At 45.3% G+C, this 20,026-nt stretch overlaps 1 protein-coding gene across 1 annotated transcript in view; it reads left to right on the forward strand.

Moving 5' to 3' along the window:
- LOC117424012 (butyrophilin subfamily 1 member A1-like) overlaps positions 1–20,026 on the forward strand; it is a 403,039-nt gene that overhangs the window by 21,898 nt on the left and 361,115 nt on the right. The window lies entirely within an intron of this gene.

The raw sequence follows: 20,026 nt of genomic DNA on the forward strand, positions 1-20,026 counted from the left end.
CAAGCAGGACGTGCAAACGAGATCGTGACATGTTAATAAGAGACTCCTCTTTATTAAAGCTAGAATGAACAATACAGTATTTTATGCTGGACTCACTTTATTACAATCGCTGTGCGTGACTGTATTGACATTAATAAAGAGGAGTCGCTTCTGCTTTGCAAAGAACAAGTAAGACTTACGATTTAAAAGCCGATTTAGTAGAGAAGAAAACGTAAATTCAATCAGTTGTACAGTTGTGATTGAGAAGCACGAATTGCTTAAATTCTTAAAGGAGATGAGAAAACTCGGGATAAAAAAAGAGAAATCCGAAGCCTTAATTATGTTTATGTGCAAATGCCCCCCCTCTCCCTCCATTATACCTTCCCTCTCTCCTCTCCTTCCCTCTCCCTTCCACCTCCCTCCTCTACCTCCCTCTCCCTTCTACCTCCCTCCCCCCTCTACCTCTCTCTCCTCTCCATCCCTCTCCCCTCTACCTCCCTCTCCTCTCCATCTTCTCCCTCCCTCTCCCCTCTACCTCCATCCCTCTCCTCTCCCTCCCTCTCTCCTCTCCCCTCTACCTCTCTCTCTCCATCTTCTCCCTCCCTCCCTCCCTCATTATTATTATTATATATTTCTTAGCAGACGCCCTTATCCAGGGCGACTTACAATTGTTACAAGATATCACATTATTTTTTACATACAATTACCCATTTATACAGTTGGGTTTTTACTGGAACAATCTAGGCAAAGTACCTTGCTCAAGGGTACAGCAGCAGTGTCCCCTACCAGGGATTGAACCCACAACCCTCCGGTCAAGAGCCCAAAGCCCTGACCACTACTCCAAACTGCTGCCCTCACCCCTCTACCTCTCTCTGCTCTCCCTCCCTCTCAATAAGATGGCGTTGCAATAAAGACGTGAAATTTATACTGCCTGCTTCTTGCTTTAATAAACTACTAAACACCACAAATTGGTGACGAGGATGGCCGCTGCTACTGTTCCCTTACCTGCTCCCTTTCTGCCTTGCCTGGGGGAACCTACAATTCAGTTTAAAATATGGAAGAAAATGTTTGAAAACTACTTGCTAGTGATTGATGCAACCGGAGCCGCAACTGAAGGACAACGGATTTTCTATACGCTACCCGACACAGGTACAACTGACGGTTCTGCTGTGACTGCTTTAGAGAAACACTTTAGTCCGAAAATTAACGTTGTTGCTGAACGTCATTAATTGCGCCAGCGTGCTCAAAGGCCTGACGAAACCTTAACCCATTACACTGCGGTCTTGCGTGAGTTAATTGCACTCTGTGACTTTGGGGATATGGAGTGCAAACGCTCCATGCCAGATATTCAAATAAACCTACACGTCAGTGAGATAAGCACACATCTACAGCCTCAACTAAACCTAAAGGCGCAGATTTTCTGACTAAGCAAAACCGCCTTTCCTGCTATCGGTGCGGTTCTTCGACTCACCTGGCAAATGCCCTGCTTCAAAAGTTAAATGCAACAACTGCAGACATTTTGTTTGTTTAGCAGATGCCTTTATCCAAGGTGACTTACAGAGACTAGGGTGTGTGAACTATGCATCAGCTGCAGAGTCACTTACAACTACGTCTCACCTGAAAGACGGAGCACAAGGAGGTGAAGTGACTTTCTCAAGGTCACACAATAAGTCAGTGGCTGAGGTGGGATTTGAACCGGGGACCTCCTGGTTATAAGCCATTTTCTTTAACCACTGGACCACACAGCCTCGTTTGCGAAAGTGTGTCACTCTGCCAACACACACGTAATACGTGAAATTGTTGTTCCTGAACTTACAGTACTATACATGAATGATGCTGTCTCATACAAAGACAAACTTGTCTATACTGTGCAAATTGGAGTGTCAGATGCTCATAGCTACAATATTGACCTCATTATGGATACAGGTTCGTCAGTCTCTATACTGCCTCAGGGCTTATATCAGCAATACTACCGACTGTCCTTTAAATGAACCCAAAGTGAGACTGGTAACATACTCCACAGAGGACTTACGTGTAATTGGATGTTTGTCTGCTCACGTCCTGCACGATGGTATGACTGCCTTTGCTACCTTTTACATCGTTATATCTGGATCGCCTTTACTGGGCATGGACTTCATCAGAGCTTTATGGTGCCGCATAGTAGGTGACCTCGGAGCAAAACTTACCTGTGCTAGAAACGTCTGCTGGGACCATTGTGAGATGCGCTAAAGGATTCGTACACAAGATTAAGATTCAAGACAGTATTGCTCCTGTTCAACAAAAATTACGGGGAGTGCCGTTCTCAGTTAGAAATGCTGTCTCGGACGAATTAAAAAGGCTACGAGAGATAGACATAATTGAAAAAATTGATGCATCACCATGGGTTTCTCCCATTGTGGTCATTCAGAAGAAAACGGGGAATTCACATGTGCGTGGACTTGTGGGAACCTAATAAAGCTATAGTAGTTGATAGTCACCCCTTACCACACATGGAAGAACTCTTTACTGAGTTAAGAGGTGCTAGGGTCTTCTCTACGATAGATCTTGCCAGCGCTTACCATCAGGTTGTTCTACATGAAGACAGCCAGGATTTAACAGAATTCATAACACGACAGACTGTTTTGATTTTGCAGAGTACCGTATGGATTAGCATCAGCGCCTGACGCATTTCAAAAAATGATGGCAACAATCATGCATGACTTACCAGGTGTACAAAATTACCTGAATGACATCATTGTCTACGGTCGCTCTGCCGCTGAACACAATGCTAATCTGCGTACAGTCTTACATCATTAACAAGATGCTGGATTACAATTGAACACTAACAAGTGCAAATTTAATCAGACAAGCCTGCGCTTCTTGGGACATATCATTTCAAAAGACGGTTTACTTCCTGGTACAGACCATGTCATTTGTGATGCACCTGCTCCTACCGATGTAGCTTCACTCCGCTCCTTCCTGGGACTCACTTCCTGGTACAGTACATTTTTGCCTAATTATGCTACAATAGTTGACCACTGCATGCTTTGCTTAGGACTGGGATGGACACTGCTTTCACATGGTCAGATCAGGCTAAGGAAAGTCTTGAAAGGCTGATTGTTGAAAGTCCTGCTTTTGCTATCTTTGAGCCGACTCTTCCAACATTCGTGTCGAATGATGCATCTGACTGTGGTGTAGGGGGCGTGCTCACCAAGCTGCACACTGACAACACTGAACACACTATCGCCTTCGCATCCTGTACACTGTCACCTGCTGAAAGAAAATATTCAACTGTTGAGAAGGAAGCTCTTGCTTGTGTCTGGGCGATAGAAAAGTGGAGAACTTACTTATGGGGACTTCACTTTACACTGAGGACTGACCACACTGCTGGCTACTAAAGGCATTGGTCGCGCTGGAATGTGGATTGCTAGATGGTCGGCTCGTTTGCTGTGTTTCACTTATGATGTCACATACTGACCTGGATCACAAAATTGTACTGCTGATTGCTTGTCCAGACTGCCTCTGCCTAATTCCAATGACTCTGTGCAAGACACTGAACCTGAACTGATTGCTGCTGTTTCAACTGCACTTGCTGCTTTGCCCACATCAGATTTTACTGCTGCTTGTGAAGCGTGCCCCGAACTCTCAAAACTGCAAGCCCAAATACATAAAGGCTGGCCTAACTCAGCTAAACAAGTTCCTCCTGAAATCGTGGCTTACTTCCCTCTCCGTCACGAGTTGGCTGTACAAGATGTGTATATCCTGAGAGGTAGCCATCGCCTGATCGTGCCTATAACGCTGAGAACTAGGCTTGTTCATTTAGCTCATGAAAGTCACCAGGGCTTGGTGCGCACTAGACAACGCCTCCGTGATTTGTACTGGTGGCCAAAGATGGACATTACCAATGATGTTATTACTTCGTTCCTGACTTCAGTTTTTAGCCAAAAAGGAAATCCTCACCACATTGTTACTGATAACGGTCCGCAATTCACTTCTATTGACTTCTCTGTTTTTCTGAAAGAGAGAGAGAGATTCAACACATTCGCTCAAGTGTTTAGTACCCACAATCGAACGGCGCTGTGGATAGATTTAATAGGGTACTTAAGGAATGCATACTGAAAGCAGAGAGAGCACGTAAATCTTGGAAGCCAGTTGTGACTGAATTTCTACACAATTACAGAGCTACACCGCACGCAATGACTGCTACATCTCCTTTTGAACTACTATATGGTCGGAAAATGTGAACCAAGTTAAACATCTTGCCGATTGTGAATGATTTCGACATGAATCAGCGTGTATATTATTATTATTATTATTATTATTATTATTATTATTATTATTATTATTATTTATTTCTTAGCAGACAGCCTTATCCAGGGTGACTTACAATCATAAGCAAATACATTTCAAGTGTTACAGTACAAGTAATAATACAATAAGAGCAAGATAAATGACTTTGGTTCAAGCAAGTGCAAGTGTGACAAAATACAATTCAATAATACAGCGGATAACAGTGACAGTGATAGTTACATCAGGATATGATTATTTACAAAATACTACAGATTAAACACTTGGCAGATTACAGTACTCTGAAGTACAGGATTAAATGCAGTACAATAGGGGGCAGATACGAGCAAATAAAGTGCATTTAAGGAAGGATGATAGTGTCCCAGGGGAAAAACAGAGGAGTTCTACAGGTGCTGTTTGAAGAGGTGAGTCCTGAGGAGGCGCCGGAATGTGGTCAGGTACTGGGCAGTCCTGACATCTGTAGGAAGGTCATTCCACCACTGCGGAGCGAGGGTGGAGAAGGAGCGGGCTCTGGAGGCAGGGGAGCGTAGAGGAGGTAGAGCCAGTCTTCTAGTGCAGGCGGAGCGGAGAGGTCGAGTGGGGGTGTAGGGAGAGATGAGGGTCTGGAGGTAGCTGGGTGCAGTCTGGTCAAGGCATCTGTAGGCTAGTACAAGAGTCTTGAACTGGATACGAGCGGTGATCAGGAGCCAGTGGAGTGAGCGGAGTAGTGGAGTTGCATGGGAGAAGCGAGGCAGAGAGAACACCAGGCGGGCAGCGGAGTTCTGGATGAGCTGGAGCGGACGGGTGGCGGACGCAGGGAGGCCTGACAAGAAACAACATTATAAAAAATCACTGCCGGGAGAGAGAGAGAGAGAGAGAGAGAGAGAGAGAGAGAGAGAGAGAGTCATCGAAACAGGACAAGAACACTTCAAACAAAATAACCAACAAGTCACACCGCTCCGGTGTTCACGATGCTGGTCACAGTCGCTATTTACAGGGTCTGCAGCCCTGCTCAGATTTAGAACACATCTTTCAGAGTGATTTAACAAGGGATTGTGAAGAGGCTGTTTGTATGTTTGAAGGCAAGGAGTTCCTAGGAGGAGATGCCCGATGTACAAACAGCATCTCTGCTCATACTGGAGCTCAGTTTAAGGATTTTGTCTCCTTTACAGACCAGCGCTTTTTGAACGCCCCTTCGTACCCTGGATCTTTCAGTGAAGGCCGTTTGCACAGCCTAGAGGTTTCCTGGCTTGCCTGCCCAGGCGGAGAGCGTGGAGGCTTGCAGGGCTCTTCCGTAGGAGAAGGTGCTTCCAGGGTTTGGGCAGGGGGCACTGGTTAATGGCGTTGATATTGAGAGAGGCATCCTCGCTCTGACCACCGGAGAGGAAGCAGATACCTGGGAGGGAGAGAGAGACAGAATGTGAGAGAGCAGAGATACAGCATTTGTATTAAGTGTTTAATATGCTTTACCACACCTCTCTGTGCTTTACAATGCTTCCCTATGCTTTACCACATCTCTCTGTGCTTTACAATGCTTCCCTATGCTTTACCACATCTCTCTGTGCTTTACAATGCTTCCCTATGCTTTACCACACCTCTCTGTGCTTTACAATGCTTCCCTTTGCTTTACCAGACCTCTCTGTGCTTTACAATGCTTCCCTATGCTTTACCAGACCTCTCTGTGCTTTACAATGCTTCCCTATGCTTTACCAGACCTCTCTGTGCTTTACAATGCTTCCCTATGCTTTACCATACCTCTCTGTGCTTTACAATTGTAGCAGGTAGGACTACTGCTAACTTAATTGTGTGTTAATTGTAACTCATTGACTTCCCCTTATAAAAGTTGTGTTCGTTGTTGCTCTTGACCGCAGTGCTGTTTCTGATCAGGACTGTCAGCATACGTCACGCGTGTGAATTCCTCCACAGAAGGTAAGCCCCATGTCGTTTGCATTTCTTCCCAGTGTGATCTTTTCCGTTGTGTTTTTTAATGTGTTGTTTTGCTGGTTGCGTGATCAGGTTCGTTGTTTTAACCTCCTCAGGGTGACCTAGTGTAACTCCCCTTTGTGTGACCACAGCAAGAGCTCACCAGGGTAACGCAACCGGAAGGCTTGTTTCTAACAGAATCATGTACAGACGTGCTCAAATTTGTTGATACCCTTACAGCTCATTGAAATAATGCTTCATTCCTCCTGAAAAGTGATGAAATTAAAAGCTAATTTATCATGTATACTTGCATGCCTTTGGTATGTCATAGAATAAAGCAAAGAAGCTGTGAAAAGAGATGAATTATTGCTTATTCTACAAAGATATTCTAAAATGGCCTGGACACATTTGTTGGTACCGCTTAGAAAAGATAATAAATAATTGGATTATAGTGATATTTCAAACGAATTAGTTTCTTTAATTAGTATCACACATGTCTCTAATCTTGTAATCAGTCATTCAGCCTATTTAAATGGAGAAAAGTAGTCAGTGTGCTGTTTGGTATCATTGTGTGCACCACACTGAACATGGACCAGAGAAAGCAAAGGAGAGAGTTGTCTGAGGAGATCAGAAAGAAAATAATAGCGAAGCATGGTAAAGGTAAAGGCTACAAGACCATCTCCAAGCAGCTTGATGTTCCTGTGACAACAGTTGCAAATATTATTAAGAAGTTTAAGGTCCATGGAACTGTAGCCAACCTCCCTGGGCGCGGCCGCAAGAGGAAAATCGACCCCAGAGTGAACAGAAGGATAGTGCGAATGGTAGAAAAAGAACCAAGGTTAACTGCCAAAGAGATACAAGCTGAACTCCAAGGTGAAGGTACGTCAGTTTCTGATCGCACCATCCGTCGCTTTTTGAGTGAAAGTGGGCTCCATGGAAGAAGACCCAGGAGGACTCCACTTTTGACAGAAAAACATAAAAAAGCCAGACTGGAATTTGCTAAAATGCATATTGACAAGCCACAATCCTTCTGGGAGAATGTCCTTTGGACAGATGAGTCAAAACTGGAGCTTTTTGGCAAGTCACATCAGCTCTGTTCACAGACGAAAAAATGAAGCTTTCAAAGAAAAGAACACCATACCTACAGTAAAACATGGAGGAGGCTCGGTTATGTTTTGGGTCTGCTTTGCTGTGCCTGGCACAGGGTGCCTTGCATCTGTGCAGGGCACAATGAAATCTCAAGACTATCAAGGCATTCTGGAGCGAAACGTACTGCCCAGTGTCAGAAAGCTCTGTCTCAGTCGCAGGTCATGGGTCCTCCAACAGGATAATGACCCAAAACACACAGCTAAAAGCACCCAAGAATGGATAAGAACAAAACATTGGACTATTCTGAAGTGGCCTTCTATGAGTCCTGATCTGAATCCTATCGAACATCTATGGAAAGAGCTGAAACTTGCAGTCTGGAGAAGGCACCCATCAAACCTGAGACAGCTGGAGCAGTTTGCTCAGGAAGAGTGGGCCAAACTACCTGTTAACAGGTGCAGAAGTCTCATTGAGAGCTACAGAAAACGTTTGATTGCAGTGATTGCCTCTAAAGGTTGTGCAACAAAATATTAGGTTAGCGGTCCCATCATTTTTATCCATGCCATTTTCATTTGTTTTCTTATTTACAATATTATGTTGAATAAAAAATCAAAAGCAAAGTCTGATTTCTATTAAATGTGGAATAAACAATGGTGGATGCCAATTACTTTTGTCAGTTTCATGTTATTTCAGAGAAAATTGTGCATTCTTCGTTTTTTGTGGAGGGGTACCAACAAATTTGAGCACATCTGTATGTTTTCGTGGAGTGCCTGATATGATTTCTTCTGTATTTGAGGAGTGCGCACAGCCACTGTTTCTTGTATGTTCTTTTTGTTCTGATTTCTTAGATGTTTTCTTTATTTTGCTCTGTGCTGCTTTAGTTGCAGTTTTCCAGCACGTTCATCATGCAGTTTGCTGTGTGTTTGTAGTGTTATCTAACGCTTTGTTTACAGCTTCGCTTTGTGCTCGTACTACTGGTGTGGTAAACTGTAGATTCTACAACCAAGACGTTTCTGATTGATGCTCTACTGTATCTCCCTGCTTGAGATTCAAGCGGTAGCCATCTTGTGGTGGTTTCCAGTATTGCATCTACCATTCATTTTTTTTACATATATTATTATAATTTATTTCTTAGCAGACACCCTTATCCAGGGCGACTTACAATCATAAGCAAATACATTCCAAGAATCACAGTACAAGTAATAATACAATAAGAGCAAGATAAATACAATGACTTTGGTTCAAGCAAGTACAAGTGTGACAAAATACAACAATTCAATATTACAGCAGATAACAGTGACAGTGATAGTTACATCAGGATATGATAAATTACAAAATACTACAGATTAAACACTTGGCAGATTACAGTACTCTGAAGTACAGGATTAAATGCAGTAAAATAGGGGGCAGATAAGAGCAAATAAAGCACATTTAAGGAAGGGTGATAGTGTCCCAGGGGGAAAACAGAGGAGTTCTACAGGTGCTGTCTGAAGAGGTGAGTCTTAAGGAGGCGCCGGAATGTGGTCAGGGACTGGGCAGTCCTGACATCTGTAGGAAGGTCATTCTACCACTGCGGAGCAAGGGTGGAGAAGGAGCGGGCTCTGGAGGCAGGGGAGCGTAGAGGAGGTACAGTCAGTCTTCTAGTGCAGGCGGAGCGGAGAGGTCGAGTGGGGGTGTAGGGAGAGATGAGGGTCTGGAGGTAGCTGGGTGCAGTCTGGTCAAGGCATTTGTAGGCTAGTACAAGAGTCTTGAACTGGATACGAGCGGTGATCAGGAGCCAGTGGAGTGAGCGGAGTAGTGGAGTTGCGTGGGAGAAGCGAGGCAGAGAGAACACCAGGCAGGCAGCAGAGTTCTGGAAAAGCTGGAGCAGATGGGTGGCGGATGCAGGTAGGCCAGCCAGGAGGGAGTTGCAGTAGTCTAGGCGGGAGAGTACCAGGGCCTGGACCAGGAGCTGGGTAGCATAGTTGGTGAGGAAGGGTCGGATTCTTCGGATGTTGCTCAAGAAGAATCTGCAAGTGCGTGCCAGAGTGGAGATGTGCTGGGAATAAGAGAGGCAGGGGTCCAGGGTGACTCCAAGGTTCTTAGCGGAGGAAGAGGGACAGTTCCGTTTTTCCAAAGCTGGTAAAGGATTTACTCGTGAGTCAGGGCAGTACACGTGCTTATCAGAGTGACTGTGTCCTATTTACAGCGCGTCGACTCAAACAACACGGGGGTAAAAAAAACCATACATATTAACACGTAGTCACGTGATAATTTCATTTCTCGTAATTACACACACACACACACACACACACACACACACACACACACACACACACACACACACACACCCTGTCCTACGACATGCAACAAACATACATGTGGCTATGTTTTAATACAAAATCCATGCATCCATAATTATGATTATTTATCTAAATAATCTCACAGCTAATTCTTTACAAATGAATCATTTTACATTTCTTGGAGTGCTAAGTAGTGTGGTGTTATAGTTTAACATATGAATTATCAGTGCTATTTGAGGATTTAAAATATGGTTATCTTCAAAATTAAAATGTATGTCAGCAACGGTGTGTTAATTAAACGAAGCGCCTAACGGCGCTCGGAACTTTCGCATTTTTAAATCCTAACGGTCTCTGCTCAGCGGAGTGGAATGTTCAGGAGCCGGTTGCCTAGCAGCGTCTCCCCCTCCTTCTCTGCCCCGCCCCCTCTCTTCCTCTCTCGTTGCTTCAGCTCCACAGCAAAATCTCAAGTGTTAAATCAGCTCTAATCGTGTTAAATTGAACACTCAAAGTGGCTATACTGTCTCACTCTACACAGTGTTAATCTTACACTTTTGAAAGTGTTAGCTTTTTAACACTTTAGCAGAGTTACTGAAACTCTGTAAATAGTTAAAATGAACAGTGGCCAACCCTGGTTATTGTTGCATTAACTCTACGCTAGTGTAACGTGTTAACAATCAACTCCATCACAGTACATTTTTACTCTGCCAGTTTTCTACCTTTCAACCTTGTAGGGTGTAAATATAAAATCAACTCTCACACTGTAACTTTTACTCTAATAGAGTTCACACTATAGGATGTAAACTTGAATTATAACCATTCCAGCCATATAATACCCCCTGTACCCCCCCAATGTGTTTGTGCCTTTAACATTAGTGTACTTACAACTAAAATAAACACAGCACAGAATCTGCTGTTATTTCTTTTAATCTCAACATGTACACCACATTCAACATGTGACATCACCCTGACTCATTTAACAGGTAAACATGACACAACTTGTGACAATGTGTTCTCCATCAGTATGATACAAAAATAGTCTGATGTACGGCCGATGGTAAAGCAGCACTTCTACACACATCAAAAACAAAATGCAAGTCATACAATGTGACAGTATGGGACAATGCATGTTCTCTCATCATCCGTGTCATACGAAAACTGTCTGTCATAAGGTCTATGGTAAACCAGGTCTTCTACACATATCACAGTAAATGCATCACTTATTTCTTCAATGCTGAATGTATTTAAGTGATCATCAAAACATAATGTAGCAACATTCGAGGTCAAAAGAAAAGCTTGGTCATCTTTTACAATCACATTAATGATCTTCTTGAATACAGGCATTTCACTTTCTGTACCTGAGCAAACAAACATACCAATGTGATACTCGCTTCCATAGTTCTTCACCCAACTAGTTGTGGAAACATCAGAATATAAACTTAAACGCAATATTTCAGTTAAAATATCACTACCCTCCAAACTGTTGATCATTTCCATTTTAATGGGACCAAACTGAAACCGTTGAAAATAAAAATTCTCCCAATGACAAGCCAAATGATGCTGATGTTTCTTTGCTACAGTCTTAGTGATGTTCTTAAAATAATTAACAGACCTTTTGAAGAAGTTGTGTTTCCCTTCAAATCTCATGCACCATGTGTGTAGAAGTGGACCGATTTTACAAACACACCTCGGATAATGTATCATGAAGTGGTGTTTGGGAATCAAGTTTCTATCTGGAAACAGAGACTTAAACAGTTTGTGGTGATCACAAATCAAATGCTTCAAATAATATGTCATACTATTTGTTACAATTGGTGAGAACACAATATTCACTGTGTCTGAAAAGGATATTTGAATTCCTTGAGTTTCCAAAACTTTTAAATCATTTACAAGTGGCTTTAGTATTTCATCAAATCCATATTTCTTTAAGTCCTCTGAGTGAAAGAGAGCAACAGGATGAATATTCATCAACACAGAGTTCAATTTTGGTGGTAGGTTTCTTAAAATAAAATAAACACAGCCAAGTTTATGTATTCCCTTTTTTGACCCTAAAGGATTGGCAGTTTCAAAATCGTCATAGTAAAGCTGAATCTGTAGAGCACATTCTTGTTGTGAAAATAGACAATGATTTCTGAAGTATGAACCATCATTAATGTCTTTGTAAGTACCTTCTTGATGTTCTCTTACCTGCTGGAAACTTTTACACACTTCACTGTTCTTAAACATAGACTTCAGAGTTCCTAAGATAGGTACATAAATAAACGTATCATTTACTGGAGCTTGACTGAACACACCAGGTGTTCCATTTCAGCGTACATCAAACCGCACTCCAAGAACATGCTCTACAGGCTCAACTATTTCCCATTTTTCCTCAAAATACCTCTGCCGCTTGGCTCCTGTGTTCAAGACTTAGAAAGGATTTTCAAGCTGATCAAAACAATCCCCAACTTTTTCACCTAGGTCTTGACCTTGAGTCTCTGATGAAATACTTTTTAGTACAGCTTCCCTTGCTTGAGCATGGATGTCATTCACAAGTTCTTCCATTGAACCAACCATAGATTGAACAGTACTTTCAGCAACCCCCGATGCCTGTAACCGAGCTACAACAACAATTGTCCAGCAATTGCCTCATCTCAATAGGAACCTGAGTAGTAGGAGAGTCTGTACCGACTGACTGACAACATGAAGGTTCAACATCATTATTGCTTAAAGTCTCAACATTGTCAATGTAACACAGTCACCATGTACACGAACCAAGTGCTTCTTAAAGCCAGAATAAGTGCCAAAAATGGAGGAACACTCAGGATCTCCGCATTTCAAACACAATGTCCTTCCTGATGGAACTTAAAATGTTGACAAAGCAATGCACAACTTCTGTGGTGTACTTTACAAATGAAACAAGTCAACATCTTTAAGCCCAAAGATGTGTATCAATTCAAGTGTCTCTGTTAAGCAGCCTTGCTCTAATCTCCTTGACCCTTGGGCTCTCCTTTGCATTCCCTACATCAATATTATACACTGTGGTTTGAATGAACTGACACGCACACACACACACACACACACACACACACACACACACACTGACGCACACACACTGACACACATATAAATTCTAAGTAGTAAAACTTGTATTTAGTAGAAAATATGTTATATAATTGTTGCGTGTGTGTTGGAAAGGTAACCATACAATTAATGCACGGTGTAATTCAGAATGCGCGTGACAACACGTCATTTCTCTTGTTAAATGTTTTTATCTTCATGGCAACGCATGAAGCTCTCCTCACGATATTGAGAGTCGTTCTTTTTCTACTTAGTAAGCAGACACATACCCTAAATGACTATGAATTGACTCATCAGCATTGGTACGGACGCTTTTCTCCCCCTAAATCAGAACTGCATAGCAATGCAAGTCCTGAAAAGTACGGCAAACTCCTCGCGAGGAAAACTGCCCTGACTTGTGCGCGTGAACGCCGCCAGTGATCACTTTTGTGTTTTTTCCTCGTCACTGGTGGCAGAAGGAACCATTTCAAAACCACAACACCCAAGCATCTGGGGGCCTCACTTGAAGCAACCAGAGTGGCACTTCAGTATTCAAACAGAAATCTTAATTTCAGATTTTGAGGTTGTTTCAGACTGACAAACTGCTTTTTATTAAAGGGGTTTACAGAAATTCACATTACACTTGTTTTAGACAGTGAATTTGGTGGAATCCATACCAAAATATAAAGCAGTTGCTCACTATATCAGCAGATTCTTGCAGTCCCTGATGTGATTGAATTGTACTTCCTGCAGTTAGTGAATCTGTACCTGATGATGGCTCTGGAGCGGAGGCTGGAAGTGCTTGTATTCCCATCAGAGGTGACTGTTTTTAATACTACCCAGCACATGTGAACTGCTGTGAGAAAGCGGCTTGCTTTCCAAACCCAGAATTGATTTCCATGACTGCAGAGATGGAGATAAGACTCCTATTGCACAGCAGTGTCACCCATTCCAGGTTTTAAGAAGAGCTTGATTAGCTACAGTCTGGTGAACAAGCTCAAGTGTATTTTACTAAACCAGTGGGGGCCAAAACAGCAAACACCGCGATGCATTGTGGGGGATCCCAACGCGATCCGCCCGTCAGCCGTGAGCAACAATTATTAGCGGGATTTCATATAATAGCGTCCAATCCGTAACAGCAATAATGAAACAAAACAACCACAACAACAAACACGAAACAGACGCTCTACGCGGTATCTTTTAGGCACATGTGCGCCTAATTAAAAAAAAGATAGACGCGCACTTCAAAAGCTGAATATCTACAGATCTTTGTTTCCTTCCTTTCTTACACAACACTTGTGCAGTTCAATACTGTTGCATCAACACAATTAAAATGGAGGGTTGTTTGTTTTTAGCTGCCTGCTCGCATGTTCCTCAGAAGGCGCTGCTTGCTGTTTATGGCAGCGCGCTGAGCTGCCTCTCCGCACACTGCGTGCCGTTTTGAAGCGCTGTGTTTAAGATATTTTCATGTTTGAACTCCTGACTCCCTGTTAAAAATGCAGTCTGTCCTGCCATCAGTTCCCCTGCATCCTGATAAAACGGGCACAACATGGAGTTTTTTTTTTAACACTGTCAAACTGAAGCCAGGGCAAATCTTTTATCCCCTGTTGGTTGAACTGTCGGTTGATAATTCAGTGAAACTGGCGGGTATGGGATTTGTAGTTTTTAATGTGTGATTCACAGTGGGCAGCGGACACCAATAAACTACATTCCCAGAGTGCATTGCGAGTGATCTTAGATCCGACTGTGAGGTTCTTTTTTTTCTCTTTTGTTTTATACTTTTCAGCTTTATAAATAAATCTCGTTTATTGTTTATATTCAACCTTTAGGGATTTCTAGTCGCATCCGTGCGTCTAAATTAAAATGTGCGTTCACACAAGCATTGTGTTCGTCTCTCATGTGCAGAAACCGGACCCATAAAAACTATAACGAGTAGATCTATCGACGTTTGAATCAGACACAAAAACGAAATATCTACAAATATCTATTCTAACAAGTATACCGGTAGATCATTACTATAAGGTTCAGGCTGCACTCCCGATAGCTCTAGACGCATGTTCGGAACATTTCACATTCCTTAGAGAAAATAATATTGATCAGATATGATTCTCGCTCTCCTCTTCAAAATGTCCGTCCAGCTAGCTCTCTCTTTCCCGCTGCAGCCAGCCAGCCAATCGCAGCTCCCCTCTTGTCACCAAACCAGCCAATCGCAGCTCCCCTCTTGTCACCAAACCAGCCAATCGGAGCTCCCCTCTTGTCACCAAACTAGCCAATCAGAGCTCCCCTCTTTTCACTCAGCCAGCCAATCGGAGCTCCCCTCTTGTCAGACAGCCAATCGGAGCTCCCCTCTTGTCAGACAGCCAATCGGAGCTCCCCTCTTGTCACCCAGCCAGCCAATCGGAGCTCCCCTCTTGTTACCAAACCAACCAATCAGAGCTCCCCATCTTGTCAGACAGCCAATCGGAGCTCCCCTCTTGTCACCAGCCAGCCAATCGGAGCTCCCCTCTTGTTACCAAACCAACCAATCGGAGCTCCCCTCTTGTCACCAAGCCAGCCAATCAGAGCTCCCCGCTTGTCACCCAGCCAGCCAATCGGAGCTCCCCTCTTGTCACTAAACCAACCAATCGGAGCTCCCCTCTTGTCACCAAACCAGCCAATCAGAGCTCCCCTCTTGTCACCCAGCCAGCCAATCGGAGCTCCCCTCTTGTCACCCAGCCAGCCAATTGGAGTTCCACTCTTGTCACCCAGCTAGCCAATCGGAGCCAGTCTGTCTAATAAGCACGTGTACTGCCCTGACTCACGAGTAAATCCTTTACCAGCTTTGAAAAACGAAACTGTGCGATTGTAGTAGGGTCTTTATTATTATTATTATTATTATTATTATTATTATTATTATTATTATTATTATTATTATTATTATTATTCACGTGTGGATTGTGTTTCTCATATTATTATTTGATAAATGTGTATTGTGTGTGTGTGTGTGTGTGTGTGTGTGTGTGTGTGTGTGTTGATTTATTTATATAAATGTGTGTTTTGTTGTACAGCTCTTTATTATTATTTCTCATCTCGAGTGTGGTTTGATGGATTTGCTTCACTGGACCCCCCCTAAACTACTTTCACTCTTTCCTCTATGGAACTATACGAGCGAAACTCCGATTGGCTGAAGGACTGTCTGCCCAATGCACGCCCCCCCTGTTGCTTAGCAACCGCGTCTCCCGTTCCACGGCTCTGCTTGCCAGCGGCTCGCTGCTTGATCTCCCCACCCTGCCAATCATCTACTGCCTTTATAAATGCGGAGGAATATTGTGAGAGGGAGACCCGGACTTGTGAAGGAGATTCCGCGCTGCAGACTGGAGCTGGAACGCGGAGAGACTTTATGAAACTGATAGATCCGAGTATTTTATATAAACTGCAATAATATAATCTGTGGTAACTAGTTTAATTAACTTCACTATAAGAAACTGATAGATTTAGAGTTTGTTTTATTGTATCATCCCTATATATACTAGACAATTGTTATAGACTGTGAACTGAAGGTGGCATTGTCATATGGTTTACATTATTGTTAATGTGTTTGAGATTTTTAAAATAAGTATTACTAATAAAAACTTGTAAAGATTATTTTTGGTGTGTGATTGCTTGGTTTCTCCTGGATAAAAGAGTTTGTGTGGGAACCAACCACTCGAGATCCTTGTCCTCCATAAACACAAGGTGGCGCAGTCACATTATAAACATCGATTTAGCTCTTCTAAAGACCTGTTCCACTCGTTCTGTCGAATCTCTCCAGAATGTTATTCTTCAAGTCTGTGTGTTAAAGTGAAAGGCAGATTGAAGTTTATCTTGATCGTTGATCGCCGATGTGGGCAGACTGGCTCCGACTCCTTGTTCTGTTCTTCTTTCTAATTCTTCAGCCCCGTTATATGGAACAGCAGCGCCGCCTAAACGCTCGCTGACCAGCTGTTCAGGTTCATTAGTTGTTGTCGTTACTTCATTTTTATAGGATTTAAACCCGTAATGTGATAGTCTCAATGTTTTCCAGCAGGCATTTTTCACTAGCTTGCTTTTCCTTTTGTTTTATTCGTTTCGCTGCACCGTTAAGTTTTTTCAATTTTTTCTCTCTCTCGCCGTCCTCCTAGTGCGATCACGGGGCAAGTGGATTGGATTTTAAACTGTAAAATAGCAATTTTTATTTATGTATTTATTTTAACCAGGCTGCGGGCCCCCTCGGCAGCTCAGGGCCCTGGACTAATGTCTCGGTCCCCCCCCCCCTTAAATCCGGCCCTGCCTACATATGTGTGTCTCCTACCCCCCTACATGCACGTGTGTGTCCCCTCCCTCCACATGCATGTGTGTGTCCTATTTCTATGTGAATTCTGCATGTATAATGCTTGTGAATGTGTGTAATGCTTGCAGGCTGTTCTCATGTATTATTGCAGGGGAGACTGGACCTGTCCGAGGGGACTGGGGGTACAAGTTTAGGGTTAGGGTTCAGTTGAAAGGGCAGCGATATAGACTTCTATGCAAAGAAGGATGGCTGTTAGAAAAAAATAAGGGGGGAACAAATATTCGAAAGGTGAAATATTGGTTCCTGGGGAACAGATATAATGTGACACCGGTACAAAACAAGTCCTGGAAACAAAATCCATCACAAAAATAAACCCTTCTTTACAGAGGAGGGTTCTTCACCCTGTCAGTGTCTGTCTGTCTGTCTGTGTGTCTTACTGATTTTGGTTTATTATTTTTTTCTTCAGATTAACGGATTGGCGTCGACTGGATCTTACTTTTTTTTTTTTTTGTTAAATCTCCCGGATGTTTTAAATACAAGGTGAACATATTTACCATGCATGCTGAATAAAAATGACAATTTAAACACATCTGAACTGAATCTGTTGTGTTTCTTTCAGTATTTCTAAATCAGACTGGAAGTAACTCTGTGCTTTGAGGAGGAGGGGGGATATGTAAACTAACTGGAGTGTGTACAGGGCCTGGAATCCTCCACAGATCCCCACTCTGAGTTTCAAACAAAGTAGAGATATCCTCCATTACAATTAAACAGGGAATCTTAGACATACTAGAAAAATCCCCTCTCTCCTCAGCGGTGTGGATCTGTAGTACAGCCCCAGCTGTCTCCCCCTCCCCTCTCTCACCAGCGGTGTGCATCTGTAGTACAGCCCCAGCTGTCTCCCCCTCCCTCCCTCTCTCCATCCCCTCTCTCCTCAGCGGTGTGGATCTGTAGTACAGCCCCAGCTGTCTCCCCCTCCCTCCCCTCTCTCCTCAGCGGTGTGGATCTGTAGTACAGCCCCAGCTGTCTCCCTCTCCCTCCCTCTCCCCCTCCCCTCTCTCCTCAGCGGTGTGGATCTGTAGTACAGCCCCAGCTGTCTCCCCCTCCCCCCTCCCCTCTCTCCCCAGCGGTGTGGATCTGTAGTACAGCCCCAGCTGTCTCTCCTCCCTCCCTCCCCTCTCTCACCAGCGGTGTGGATCTGTAGTACAGCCAAACTGTCTGCCCCTCCCTCCCCTCTATCCTCAGTGGTGTGGATCTGTAGTACAGCCCCAGCTGTCTGCCCCTCCCTCCCTTCCTCTCTCCCCTCTCTCCTCAGCAGTGTGGATCTGTAGTACAGCCCCAGCTGTCTGCCCCTCCCTCCCCCACTCCACTCTCTCCCCAGCGGTGTGGATCTGTAGTACAGCCCCAGCTGTATGCCCCTCCCTCCCCTCTCTCCTCAGCGGTGTGGATCTGTAGTACAGCCCTAGCTGTCTCCCCCTCCGCCCTCCCCTCTCTCCCCAGCGGTGTGGATCTGTAGTACAGCCCCAGCTGTCTCTCCTCCCTCCCTCTCCCCCTCCCCTCTCTCACCAGCGGGGTGGATCTGTAGTACAGCCCCAGCTGTCTGCCCCTCCCTCCCCTCTATCCTCAGTGGTGTGGATCTGTAGTACAGCCCCAGCTGTCTGCCCCTCCCTCCCTTCCTCTCTCCCCTCAGCGGTGTGGATCTGTAGTACAGCCCCAGCTGTCTGCCCCTCCCTCCCCCACTCCACTCTCTCCCCAGCGGTGTGGATCTGTAGTACAGCCCCAACTGTCTCCCCATCCCTCCCTCTCCCCCTCCCCTCTCTCACCAGCGGTGTGGATCTGTAGTACAGCCCCAGCTGTCTGCCCCTCCCCTCTCTCCTCAGCGGTGTGGATCTGTAGTACAGCCCCAACTGTCTCCCCCTCCCCTCTCTCACCAGCGGTGTGGATCTGTAGTACAGCCCCAGCTGTCTCCCCCTCCCCTCTCTCCCCAGCGGTGTGGATCTGTAGTACAGCCCCAGCTGTCTCCCCCACCCTCCCTCTCCCCTCTCTCTCCAGCAGTGTGGATCGGTAGTACAGCCCCAGCTGTCTCCCCCTCCCTCCCTCTCCCCTCCCCTCTCTCCCCAGCGGTGTGGATCTGTAGTACAGCCCCAGCTGTCTGCCCCTCCCTTCCTCTCCCCCTCCCCTCTATCCTCAGTGGTGTGGATCTGTAGTACAGCCCCAGCTGTCTGCCCCTCCCTTCCTCTCGCCCTCCCCTCTATCCTCAGTGGTGTGGATCTGTAGTACAGCCCCAGCTGTCTCCCCCTCCTTCCCTCTCCCCCTCCCCTCTCTCTCCAGCGGTGTGGATCTGTAGTACAGCCCCAGCTGTCTCTCTTCCCTCCCTCTCCCCTTCCCCTCTGTCACCAGCGGTGTGGATCTGTAGTACAGCCCCAGCTGTCTGCCCCTCCCTCCCTCTCTCCCCTTTCTCCTCAGCGGTGTGGATCTGTAGTACAGCCCCAGCTGTCTCACCCTCCCCCCTCCCCTCTCTCCCCAGCGGTGTGGATCTGTAGTACAGCCCCAGCTGTCTCCCCCTCCCTCCCTCTCCCCTCCCCTCTCTCCCCAGCGGTGTGGATCTGTAGTACAGCCCCAGCTGTCTCTCTTCCCTCCCTCTCCCCCTCCCCTCTGTCACCAGCGGTGTGGATCTGTAGTACAGCCCCAGCTGTCTGCCCCTCCCTTCCTCTCCCCCTCCCCTCTATCCTCAGTGGTGTGGATCTGTAGTACAGCCCCAGCTGTCTCCCCCTCCTTCCCTCTCCCCCTCCCCTCTCTCTCCAGCGGTGTGGATCTGTAGTACAGCCCCAGCTGTCTCTCTTCCCTCCCTCTCCCCCTCCCCTCTGTCACCAGCGGTGTGGATCTGTAGTACAGCCCCAGCTGTCTGCCCCTCCCTCCCTCTCTCCCCTTTCTCCTCAGCGGTGTGGATCTGTAGTACAGTCCCAGCTGTCTCACCCTCCCCCCTCCCCTCTCTCCCCAGCGGTGTGGATCTGTAGAACAGCCCCAGCTGTCTCTCTTCCCTCCCTCTCCCCCTCCCCTCTGTCACCAGCAGTGTGGATCTGTAGTACAGCCCCAGCTGTCTGCCCCTCCCTCCCTCTCTCCCCTTTCTCCACAGCGGTGTGGATCTGTAGTACAGCCCCAGCTGTCT

This window comes from Acipenser ruthenus, chromosome 43 (assembly GCF_902713425.1).
Source record: "Acipenser ruthenus chromosome 43, fAciRut3.2 maternal haplotype, whole genome shotgun sequence".
NCBI classification, from domain to species: Eukaryota; Metazoa; Chordata; class Actinopteri; order Acipenseriformes; family Acipenseridae; genus Acipenser; species Acipenser ruthenus.